General features: G+C 35.0%; 1 pseudogene; it reads right to left on the reverse strand.

Moving 5' to 3' along the window:
• Window positions 1–416: 416 nt before the first annotated feature.
• On the reverse strand, window positions 417–1,351 carry LOC140516779 (olfactory receptor 10AG1-like; annotated as a pseudogene).
• Between the last annotated feature and the right edge of the window lie 12,490 nt (window positions 1,352–13,841).

Below are 13,841 nucleotides of genomic sequence, written 5' to 3' on the forward strand. Positions count from 1 at the left end.
TTCAAGGTCAAGAAGGGGAGGGGGAGAGAGCATTTACCGATCACCCCTCCATTTTGGCTCCGGGAAGTTCAATTAGGTGACTTACAGACATTAAATCTGCGAGTTGAAAGTCTTCGAACAACTATTGCTCGATTCTACCTGGGCTTCCTTAGCTCTCACTTACTCTGCTCCTCTGGACTCTCACCCTGAGCTGCCCTCAGACTGCTCCCAGGCTTTCCTGTTCAGCTGTACCATGGCAGGGACGCTTTGCTGTGAGCTTTATATTAGCTTTCCTGTATTTTTAAAGAGAAGCCCTGAAGTGGCTCTCACTTGTATGAAATGTACGGAATATGGGAAAAATAAACAAAGTCTATTTCTCTATGATCCTTGGGATAAATGGAGAAAAAAACCAAACTTTATATATTTGACTCATCGTTTCATGACCTGGGAAACTGAGGAAGCAGTTTCCCCAATGTGGCAATGACATCCTTATTTCTCACACTGTATACCAGGGGATTAAACATTGGGGTTACAGTGGTGTAGAAAAGAGCAAACAATTTGCCTGATGCTGCTGATTGGCTAGATTTTGATGGCAGATACGCAATACTTCCAGATCCATAGAATAAGCCCACAACCATGAGGTGAGAAGAACAAGTGGAGAAGGCTTTGGCTCTCCTTGCGGTTGAAGTCAATTTAAGAATGGTACTTATGATTTTGACATAGGATGCAACTATCAACAAAAAGGGAATTAGGATGAATATCAGAGCAACAACATGGACAGAGAGTTCTATGTAATATGTGTCATCGCAGGTCAATTTAAATAAATGTGGAGAATCACAGAAAATGTGATTGATTTTGTTAGAACCACAGAAGTTCAGAGAAAAATTTGATATGTCTCCACTATCATTACTGGGACGCCAATCACCCAAGAAGCCACAACCAGTTGGACACATGCCTTTTGATTCATGATGAGAGGATAATAGAGAGGCTTACATATGGCTACATAACGGTCATAAGCCATCACAGCCAGGACCAAGCATTCTGCCGCCCCCAGAATATAAAGGAAGCAAGCTTGCACGGCACATTCTACAGAAGAAATAGATGTCTTCTGGGACCACAGATCTGCTAGCATTCTAGGCAGAGTGACTGATGTGTAACAGATTTCCAAGAAGGAAAAGTTCCCCAGGAAAAAATACATAGGGGTATGGAGAGCTGGATCAATCTTGGTTATGATGATGATAAGGGCATTTCCAATCAATATACTTAGGTAGATGACTAAGAAAATCCCAAAGAAAAATCCTTTGAGGTTAGGAAGATCAGAAAATCCCAGGAGAATGAATTCCATCACAACTGTGAGATTGTCCTCAGCCATTGGGTTTTTCTTCTGCCTATGGAAATAGTGAATTCAGAATGAAGCACTCACTTTCCATCTCTGCTCCTCAGTTTTTCTCTCAGTCAAAAAGTGAAAGTTGGATCTGAGAATCTGCCAGATCCCTCCTATATTTACTTTCATATTTTCTTCACAAACTCCAGCTTTCTATGTTATACTCCTTCAATTCCTGTCTCAATCCTAACATTCTATATTCTTGGAGAAAGGTTTAAAATCAATAAGTGATTGTTTATCCTACCAAAAAACACTGTGTTAAAGTTCTATAATCATCATTTTTTTTTTAGATAAAATTATCCTTAAAATCATCAATTTTGAAACGAATACAGCTTGAAACCACATTTAACATTTCTGTTTTATTATACGGTATTTCCCTGATAGCAGGAGCCATAGTCTTCATAGAAGATATAGAATATATAATAAAGGAATTTAATATGAATTTTCCCAAACTGTACTGCTCTTACTGTCCAGTGAATCTTTCTTTGCTCTTATTTTTAAAGTCTGCAAAGTTTTCTTTGATTTTAAAGGTCTATCTTATTTCTCTTCATTACAATGTGTAGTTTTCTCTTGTAATCTGGCAAAAATCTCTCTTAGATAAAAAAAAATCATGTTTATGGGCTCATAGTTTATATACCCTTCTAATAGAAGCTGATGTCACCCAATCACAGTGTCACCCCTGGATGGAGAAAATATCTCTATACCAGACAACTTTCAGCTACACTAGACCACTTCCACTTTCTCTAGACAAAAAGGATCTGTTTCCACTCAAACTTGAGTAGAACACAATGGACTTCCCCACTTAAAATTAAATTCCTTTCAAGGCTGTGTGGTGTCCTACCAAAATCTAGTTAATAAAATTCCTTTACCAGTCATGTCCGTCTGAAGAAAAACTTAACTTTTGAAATGAGGAATTTAAAAGAAGGGGGAGCGCCTCTGAATCTCCCAAAGATACTGGTTATTAATACTCATTTCTCACACATGGTACTAAGTTCTTAGCACCTTAAAGTAAATGAATCTGTATTTTACAATTGTATCTATTATGAACTTTATCCTGCTCATAATAAGTATTAAATAAATGTTTGTTAGTTACAGTAGAATGCCTTTATAATACGAATTCAGGAATATGTAGTGTGTCCAAAATATTTCTTCTGAAGACTGTTGCATAAAATTCCAAATATAGAACATCAGCAATTGTAGTAATAAAAATTATAATAATTATAGTAGTATAAATAATAATACGATAATAATATAAAAATAATTAAAAATTGTCCCACTTTTAATATGTTTTCATTCATGAAGCCATTTTCTCCTCTCCACACTTTATTGTAAAATTATGATCAGATCATTTCCAAAGTAGCTTAACTGAAAAATTATTTCCTGGAAGAATGAGACAAGCAGTAAATTATAATAGTTCAGACATTTAAACTTGAGCGTGACCTGGGACACAACTCTATTAGAACAGGCCTATGTTGTTAATGGAATATTGAAAACAGCAAAGTGAACCAAAAAAAAAAAATTTATCTTTTTAAAAAAGAATTGTCCCAAATCCAAAATACTGTCCTTCTAGCCATCGTGGTTTGTTCAGTGTGTTAGTTTGGTGCAATGAGAAAAAAAAGATTATTGGCTCTGAATGCAGAAGATGACTTCAAATTCTACCACTATTATCCATGTTTCTGTTAGGAAGTCACCATCTCTGTGCCTCATTTTCCTCATTTAAAATGTGAAGGATGACCCTGAGTGTCCTTCCATGTTTAGAACTGATCCTAAATCCACCAAATTTGCTAATACCATTCCTCATCTCTCTCTCTTTCGCTCCCTCCCCCCCCCTCTCTCTCTCTGTCTCTCTCTCTCTGTCTCTCTCTCTCTCTGTGTCTCTCTCTCTCTCTCTCACCCACACACACACGCACAAACTCTTACCCCTGACTATGAAGGCAAACAATATCTAAATTATATACGTGAAATTAGCCAAAGCATATTTCCATATTGGCCATACAGATAAAAAAATCAAGAAGGAAGAAAGGAATAGATAGAAAGATAAATGAAGTGATAAAATTATATCTCTTTTGCACTCACAATTAATTCTCTCTCTGGAAGTGGATAACACTTTTCATTAGGAGTTTTTTAGAATTACCTTGAATGACCATGTTCACCAAAGTAGCCTAGTCTTTCAAAGTTGATGTCATTAAACTTTGTTGTTTCTATGCACAGTGATCTCCTAGTTATTCTCACTTCATGTTGCATCAGGTAACATAAATCTTTTTTTTTTTAACTTTCTCCCCTGAAACAGTCCTTTTGGTATTTCTTATGGCACAATATTATTCTATCTCAATCATATGGCACGACTTTCTCAACCATTTCCGAACTGATAAGCATACCCTCAATTTCTGCCTCTTTGTTACCACAAAAAAGCACTAGAAATATTTGGTTCATATAGGTTTTCTTTCTTTTTCTTTAATATCATTGTGGTATAGACCTAGTAGTAGTATTGCTGGATCAATAAGCATGCACAGTTTTATAGTCCTTTAGGCATAATTTCAGATTGTTCTCCAGATTGGTTGAACTAGTTCACTCTTCTAGCAACAGTTTATTCATATAATAATTTCCTTCATTCCCCCGAACATTTGTCATTTCTTGTAGCTGTGAGGTGGTACCTCAGAGTTGTTTTAAATTATCTTTCTCTAATCAAGAATAATTTACATATTTTAAAAATATGACTATAATTATCTTCAATTTCTTCTTCTGATAAAAATTCACTTTTTTGACCATTTATCAATTGGGTAATATCTCTTATTTTTATACACGTGTCTCAGTTCCCTAATATTTGAGAAATGATACCCTTATCAGAGAAACCTGCCATAATTTTTTGTATATTACTTTGTTGCCTATGGTACTTTTTAGTGGAATATATTTCCCTGATTATCTCTTCTAATTAGGTCTATTTTGCTTTTGCTTTGTCTAAGACCATGATTGATTCCCTAACCTCTTCACTTCAGCTGAAGTATGATAAACTCTTCTCCAATCCTTCATTTCAACACTTTGTATATCTTCTATCCCAAGTGTGTCTCTTGTACACAACGTATTTTTGGATTCAGGTTTCCAATTCATTCTGCTATTTACTTCTACTTTATGGGTAAGAGTTTCCCACTCAAATTCACTATTATGATCAACAACTGCATTTCCTTTCATTGCAGTTTTCTTCTCTTTATCCTTTTCTCTTTTTATCCTGTTCCTCCTCAAAAGTCTATTTTGTTTCTAACTACTGTCTCCTTTAATCTGTCCTCTCTTTTATCGCAATTACTGTTTCTATTATCCCTTTCTTCCATTTTCCTATTGTATAAGTTACATTGTGTGTGTGTGTGTGTGTGAAAGAGAGAGAGAGAGAGAGAGAGAGAGAGAGAGAGAGAGAGAGAGAGAGAGAGAGAGCAAGAGCCTATGTGCACCTGTGCACGCACATGTGTGCACGCACGCACACACACACGCATATTCTTACCTCTTTGAAACAATTCTTATGAGAATGAGGTTCAAGTATTTCCTATTTTCCTCCCATTTCACCCCTCATTGTAATAGCTCTTCCTTCTGTGCTTCTTTTATGTGAGCAAATTTTGTGTGTTCTTCATCTTACTCCCCCATTCTCCCAGTACATCCCTCTTTCTCATCCATACATTGTTGTTGATTTTTTCTTTTAGAGAGTATTCCGATATTATAACTTCAAACCTGCCGCCTTCTGTTTATGTGGATACTTTCTAGTTGCCCTAATAATAATGTTCTTTAGAGTTTTATATATCAGCTTCCCCAAAAGAAATGTAAAGTTGACCCCATTAAGTCACCTATGATAATTTTCATATTTACCTTTTTATGCTTTTTTGAATTTTCTGTTTGAATATCAGATTTTCTAATCATCTCTAGCTTTTTTCTCGGGAATGCTCTGAAATTCATTATTTCATTAACTTTCAGTTTCCCCCAAATCACTCTATGGAGTTTTGCTGGGTAGGTTATTTTTGGTTGTAGTCCTAGCTTCTTTCCGTTTTAGGATATCACATACCAAGACCTCCACTCTTTTATCGTGGAAGCTGCAAAATCTTGTGTGATCCTGACTGTCTGCAATATGTGAATTGATTCTTTCCATCAGCTTGCAATATTTTCTCTTTGACCTTGGAACTTTACAATTTTGCTATAGTATTCTTGGAAGTTTTCATTTTGGGATCACTTTCAAGAGGCGATTGGTGGATTCTTTCAATTTCTATTCTACCCTCTGGATCTAAGACATAAAAGAAGTTTTCCATTATGCTTTCTTGAAACATGATTTCTAGGTTCTTTTGTTTGATTATGGCTTTCAGGTAGCTCAATGATCCCTAAATTACTTATCTCCAAACTATTTTCCAAGTCATTTTTTAAAATATAAGATGACATATTTTTCTTTTATTTTTTTCATTCATTTGACTTTATTTTGTTGGTACTTGAAAACGCATTAAGTTATTTGATTCCATCTTTCCAATTCTAATATTTTAAAAACTATTTTCTTCACTGAACTTTCTCCTTTTCCCCTCATTTGGCCAATTCTGCTTTTATAGTGCATATTTTCTTCAATTTTTTTGTGCTTCATTTCCAAGTAATTAATGCTCTTTTTATACTTTCTTGCATTACTCTTATTATTTTCCCAGTTTTTTCATTTACCACTCTAATATCTGTGTTTAATTCTGTCAGGATTGCTTACTGGCTATGGTTTAAAATAGCATTTTTATTTGTAACTTTGCTTATAGCTGTTTTCACATTGCTTTCTTCTCTTGAGTTTGTGTACTGGTCTTCCATTCAATCAAAGTAGTTTTTTGTGGTTGTTATTATTTTGTTGTTTGTTCCTTTTTCTAGACTGTTTCTGGACTTTGAACTTAATGTTAAAATTGGGCTTTTGCTCATCTGAGGGTGAAAGGCATTGTTCCAAGTTTCAGGCTTTGTTGTGCTGCTGTTTTTAGAGCTAGCACTAGGGTTGTTCAAGTTTTTTGCGCTTTCAAGGTAGTGGGACCCTCACATAGCAGTGACCCCTACTCTCCTAATCTGTGCTCTGGTCTTTGCCCATGAAAGGACACCTGCCACAAGCCCCAGTGTTCCTCTTGGCCTTGGAACTTTGATCAGGCTCCTTGGTCATTTTTGAAAAATCACAAGTCCTCCTCTCTGCTTTGTAACTGCAATCCAGAACAATTTATGGGCAATAGAGTTTCCTAACAACATCAATTGCACCCAATGCCAGAAACAAAAAATCCCCTGTAATTTTTCCTGATCATTTGTCTGGCCAATTTACTGTCACTGGGCTGAGAGCTTCTGAAACTGCTGCTATAGTGGTTGCCTCCACGATTTATGCTAGTGTTATTGCTGTGCTCCATGCCTTTGCTCACCCCATTGTTATAGACTTCTCCTTTGGACTGTCCATGTTGTCTTAGATTGTAAAAATGCCTCCTCACCTTTTCTTGGCTCTGTGATCCTTGAATCACACTCTTAAAAGTGACATGATCTCATTATGACATGAAAACAAGAACTGGGACCAATACCAAAAACAGTACAATAAAAAATCCTATTTGTACTAACAATAAAAGAAGTGCTGTAGTGAATGTCAAAAGGAAATTATATATAGGTCTGAAATGGACTTGTTGAAAATAGACTATTCTAAACTACTGTGAGAGAAAAAGAGAATCCAGAATTATTTCAATAATTTTAATGGACTAACAATGTTAGAAGCAATTCTACTTCACCCCAAATTCCTTAATTAATATTTGAAAATCTCCAACTCTAGCGTAAGGATCTGTTAAAGTGGATAATCCCATGTATTGATTTAGCAACAAGTTACTCTCCTAGAATAAAAAATTCTGCTGTTCGGTTATTGTTAAATCCCTCCTAAAATTGTAATAATTTTTGCTCTTTTCCACTTGTCTCCAAGCCTTGAAAAGTAAACATTTTCCTAGTGTCATAAGTAATACCAATTGCATTGGAAGTGCTCCCCTTTCCTTCCCTTATTTGATCTTCCTTTTCTCTACATCTCTATCTCCTTGGAAACGCTTCACTTATCTATCCTAATTTTCCACAGAAAGATGGTGATTGGCCATGTACTCTAAGGAGTGTTTAAAGGCCATAAAATGCGACTCTCTCTCTCTCTAGCTATGTCTATACCTAAGTGTCTGTCTCTGTCATTGTTCCTGTTTGTCTCTTCTTCTCTCTATCCCAAATTTATATAGCCAAAGTAAGCTAAGTGAACTTATAATGTAGCTCCACGTTAGGTTACATTCTCAATATTTTATATAGTAGGAAAAAATGGAAGAGGAAATAGAATAGGTACTAGAGCCATCACTTCATGGTGACGGTAAATTTTGTTTTCTTTTTTCTGCCCTCTGTGAACATTAAATAACGATTTAAAAAAAAAACACAAGGCTAAGAACCAATTTCTGCGCCACTCCATTATTGATAAGATTAGTAAGTGAATATCAAATCTATTTGCAAAACGATCTTATAGGTCACATTTTTTGGAATGTCCAAAGATTAGCAAAAAGATCTTTCGTTTTACTGTTTTTTCATGCTCTGTTGCGGTTATTTTCCTTATAGTTCAATCACTTCTTAATGTGCAGGCATTGGCACATTAAACAGTACAACCCTCACAACCCTCTTTTCCCCAAAATGCAGAGCTAAGCAAAACCTTTCTGACCTTCACCTTTTCTACTGATATAAGCCTCATGCTTCACTGATAAATTACCACTTCGATTTAAAGAAGAGGGAGCTGTACTTCAAGCTAATTCATTGAAGTCATGGCTGATCTCATTTTTATAAGCATTCTTTTTTTCCTTTAATCTTAATGCATTTATTGTTGCTAAGTCATTCTGCAGTCATGTCTGACACTGCATGATCCCATTTGGGGTTTCCTTACAGAGATACTGGAATGGTTTGCTATTTCCTTCTCCACTTCATTTTACAGATGCGGAACTAAGGCAAACAGACTTAAGTGACTTGCCTAGGGGCACATAGCTAGTAAGTGTCTGAGACTGGATCTGAACTCAGTAAGATGAGTCTTTCTAATTTCAAGTCCAGTGCTCTATCCACTGTGTCAACTAGCTGCCCTCATAGATATAAAAGTCTGAAATTCGTTAGCTTTCTATTTTCTTATACTACAACATTTAATTAAAATCCTATAGCAAAATGCTTTAATCTTTTAAAAATAATTTTTGCCTTCATCTTGTCAATTGTTTTACCAATTGTGCCCATTTCATTTTGTTAGAACATGCAAGTACTAATAACGATTACTAGCACGATAGCATCACTGTATAGTGATTTAAGATCTATTAAATACTGTAGAATAGCCCTAATTCATTGAATCCTCATATTTTTTTAAAAAAATTTACTGTCCATCATTTCCTATAGCGTAATATTGTTATAACAATGTAATATATATGTATACATATATGAGATGTATTATATTAATATATATCACTATTTTTCAATTACTGAGCACACTTTTATTTCAAGTTCTTTATGATCAAATTAATTTAAATCTATGGTACTGTGATTTTCATGGAGATATATCTCAGAGTAAGTGAGATTATTTCAAATGGTTTTCCATTTTACATTTGAGTAAAATGAGAGAGGGGTATCCAGGTGGTGTAATGGATAGAGTGTTGGGCCTAAATAAGGAATGCTTGGCTTCCTGAATTCAAATATGTTTTCACTAGCTGTGTGTCAATGGGCAAGTCACTTCACTCAGTTTTTTCTCAGTTCTTCATCTGTAAAATGAGCTCAAGAAGGAAATGGCTAACCACTACAGTATCTTTTTCCAAGAAAACCTCAAATGGGGCCACATAGAGTTAAACATGACTCCACAACAGCAACAAAAATGAGAGAGACAAATATTGAGTGACTTACCAAGGTTCACACAACTAGTGAATGTTAGAAGCACAATTTGAATTGAGTTTCTCTTAATTTTAAGATTAATATTCTTACAAAGACAACATCTAATACCTACTCAAACGATATAGAAATGATCACAAATAATAGACAATTTCAGTTACATGAAATAGTTTTTGGAAGAGGAATATAATGCAATGAAAACAAAAATATCTTTTCAAAAAATTGCCTAAAATGTTTTTGATAAAATTCTTATATGTATGCATATATACAATAGCATGCCATATTTCCACAAATTAGAATATTATTGTCAAGAACAGTAATAATTATAACTTCTCACATTTTTATGGCATCTACACTTTGCCAGACACTATGCTAAGTGCTTTACACATATTGTCTCAATTGTACCTCACAACAGACCTCAAAGGTAGGTGTTACTATTTGCCCATTTTCTAGATGAAGAAACAGAAGCAAACAGACATTATATGATGCATTCAGAGTCATACGTATAGCAGTGGTCACATTTGAGTATAGGTCTTCCTAACTCCAGGTCTGGTGTTTTACTCATTATGCCATCTTACTACCCCTAGACATGGTCCTTATGCCCCAATAGTTAATAAACAAAATAATATCAATACAGTTTTCGTTGCAATTATTCAATTAGAAAAATATAAATTAGTCCAACTCTTTCTTTTCAGATCATTCCCAGTAAATTTGTTAAATGAAAAAACGAAAAACAAAACAACAATGAAACAAACAGTTGTAGTTAATGTTACAGTTTCATCAAGAAGACAAAAACAATGATACATTTGAGATGATGCTGATAATTGATCTAAATTTCTGTTTGCAAGAAAAGTCATTAAACTATTCAGTCCCTTTGTATCAGCAGTGTGGTTACTGTAATAAATACTGGAAAGAGGTCAATGACAGAAAAAAAGACACCCACAGATACCAAAATATTCATATCATTTCTCTGAAAGCATAACATTCAAAATCTGGAATGAAAAATGGGTATTCATCAGTGAATAAACACATGTTGATTTGCTAATTATTAATGAAAGATTATATTAAAAATAACAAAATCAGAAATAAAAGAAATTTGGGGAGACTTTTTGTTTATGAATTGAGAACAAGAAAGTCAAAGTAAAAATAGCCATATGGTAAATTGACACAACAGTAACTGGAAGCTCAACTGAGATTAATTGCACTAACAAATCTTGGTCTTGGAGAACAAACAGAACAAAGCCTGCTTTCCTACTCTTAGCAATGAGAGTGGGGGAAGAGAGTTCTGGAATACTGAATGAGCGATCAGGTATGATTGCTTTAATGCTTGCCTTTCTTTAAATCTTTTTTTCCTTAAAAAAAGTAAATTAAATGGATATGGTATTCTGGGAAATTACTGTGGCCTAAAAATATATATCATAGAACCCCCAGAAAAATAAAGGTAGTTATCAATAAGCAACTATATTTTTTGACTACTTTTCTGTCTACTAATGAAGAGTCCTTTTTCAATACCTTAAGGTGGTCAGGGTATCTTTATATAAGAAACCTTTCATTCCTTGGACATTGGGAACTCATCAGATTGAATCCACACCTTAAATCCCTTTCAAGTGAGAGAAACTCAAGAGGCAGCAAAGAGCCCACACTCACCTTTGTCAGATGAAATTAAATCATACTTCCTTCTCTGATGAATATACTAAAATAATATAGGCACATAATGAGTGACATCCATTAACGTCTTTAGTGCTTGCAAAGATGTTATTATACATTATTTTATCTTAACCTCAAATAATCACTTAGTAGAGGTACTGCAGGTATTTCCATTGTCCAGATTAAGAGATTGAGATTTAATCTGAATGATTTGCCCAAAGTTCCACAATGATTTTCAAAGTAAAGATTTGAACTCAGTGCTTTTCTTACTGCAGATTTAGTATTTTACTAGGGTATTTTTCACCTAAGAATTACAACACAACAGAAACTGAAGTGATTTTCTGCAAAAAATGGATCATTTCCCCCTCTAAAAATGACCCTTTAATCTGTAAGAAGAAATAGCCCTGGGAGAATACCACCTTTCCCACGTTGCTTATCAATTTTAATGAGATGAAAGGCATTCTAGCTCCAAGTCCAGTAACCTAAACGCCTGTTAATGAGCCAATTCAACATAATGGAAAATTTTTTGACTTTGAGCCATGAAACCATGTTGCAACCTTTACTCAGCAATTTATTAAATGCTTAACTCTCTCAATCTGAGTTATTCTATAAGCCAAATAAGAATTATGCTGTGTTGTCTTCCTTGTATCAATGCATCTGCATGAGAAATACAATTAGAAAAGGTTTGAGCAGTTTAGCCACATTAGTTATTACCATAAATGATAACAACTCAATTCTTCTGTTCAGTGTATTGAGAAAATAAAACACTCCTGATATCTTGAACCAGATTTTCTTCTCTATATCACGTCACTGCAAAATCTAGAATTGAGTATGTTCACCTCCCCCCCCCCCCCCCACATGCCATGACCTGCAGATCTGGGAACATGCACCTACACACTCATAATACATTGAAAGAGAGGGTCAGTCTTAATACAACTCTCTCTTTTCACATCATACCCAGTAAATTAGTTAAATGGAAAAAAACAATAATTGTAGTAAATGTTGGTGTTCAAGCAAGCAAGATCCATAATACTCTTGTGGTGAAGCAATTAATTGATATGTTTCTAAAAATCAGTTTGAAATTTTGCAAGAAAAATTACTAAATTATTTGCTCCCTTTGCATCAGCAGTTGGATTACTATACCATATACTGGAAGGAGGACAATGACAGCAAGAAAGATTCCCACAGGTACCAAAATTTTCAGAAGACTTTGTGGAAGCAAAAAAAAAATGTCAAAAACTGGAATAAAAATGGGTGATAATCAGTTTATAATTAAACACCTATTGATATGAGACTTTAAATATTATAGTGTAAGGATATCAGAAATGAAAGAGATTTGGGAAAACTACTCAATGAATTGAAATCAAGGGAAGAAAGATGAACTATATTCTACCATTCCAGATATTTTTATACCTATTCTTTCTTTCATTGAACTCCATTCATTTTATTTTAAGAATACTAGATTATGAAGAGGACAAGTGTGTGAATCTTAGCTCTACTCTTTCTTGCCTTTGTAATTTTGGGCAAATTATTTCCCAGTTTGTTTAAAAGAGGATGTTGTAGTAAATTAAATTCCTGGTTCTGCATCCCGGATAAGGGCTACATCTATTCACAGCAGTTGGAGAGGCAACAACGATAGGGGTTCTCTCTTAGTCATTGTTGGCAAAATTCTTACTAGAGTCCTCCTTCAAAGACTGATCCTTCACCTGGAAAATGTTCATATATCTGAGAGCCAGTGAGACTTCAGAAAGGGATGAAAAACATTCAATATGGTGTTTGCTGCCCGACAACTCCAGTAGAAATGCCAAGAGCAGAACAGAAGTCTGTATACAATGTTTCTAGATCTGACCAAGGCCTTTGACACTGTTAGTTGTGAGGGCTTATGGAAAATTAAGTCAAAATTTGGTTGCCTAGAGAAGTTCATCAGTATTGTGTGTCAATTTCATGATGACATGCTTGCTCGGGTTCTGGATAGTGGACAGTGCTCTCGTGCCTTCCCTGTCACTAGTGGACTGAAACAGGGCTACGTGTTTTCTCCCACGCTTTTTAGCATGATATTTTCAGTTTTATTCGCAAATGCTTTCATTGAGGATGAACATGGCATCAAGGTCAACTACCATACTGATGGTAAGTTCTTTAATTTGAAAAGGCTACAAGCCAAGACCAAAGCGGAGGGAGTATTGTTGAATGATTTTCTGTTTGCAGATGCTTGTCCACTCAACGCAGCCTCTGTACCTTAGATTCAACAATTCTCTGCTGCCTGTGCTAATTTTGGCCTAATAATTAACACAAAGGAAACACAGGTGCTCCATCAGTTACCACCACACCATCCATACTGGAACCACTGATCACAAGAAATGGAGAAGTTTTTAATGCTCTGAATAAGTCCACTTACCTTGGTAGTGTACTTTCCATGGATGTACACATTGACAATGAGGTTGATACACGCATTGCCAGAGCTAGCTTAGTGTTCTGGAGGTCCTGAAGAAAAGTTTGGGAGAGAAGAGCTACTAGGGTGATTACAAAATTGGTCTACAGTGCCATTGTGCTGACCTCATTGTTATAAGCTTGTGAAACATGGACAAGTCTTTGATCTCCTCTTTCTCTATTTTATTCATGCAAACATTAAAAGATATAAAACGTCCCTTAAGAACTGCTTTTGCAGTATCCCATAAGATTGGGTAGCTTGTCTCATTATCGTCATTCTCTTGAATGAAATTGTTGATTGTTTCTGTGATTTGTTGTTTAGCCCACTCCTTCTTTAGGATTAGATTATTTAATTTCCAATTGGTTTTTGGTTTATCTTTCCATGGCCTATTATTACATATAATTTTTATTGCATTATGACCTGGGAAGGATACATTGATTATCTAGGCCTTTTTTCACTAGATTGTGAGGATTTTATGCCTTGGAACATGGTCAATTTTTGTATATGTGACATGTACCA

This window comes from Notamacropus eugenii, chromosome Y (assembly GCF_028372415.1).
Source record: "Notamacropus eugenii isolate mMacEug1 chromosome Y, mMacEug1.pri_v2, whole genome shotgun sequence".
Classification (NCBI taxonomy): Eukaryota; Metazoa; Chordata; class Mammalia; order Diprotodontia; family Macropodidae; genus Notamacropus; species Notamacropus eugenii.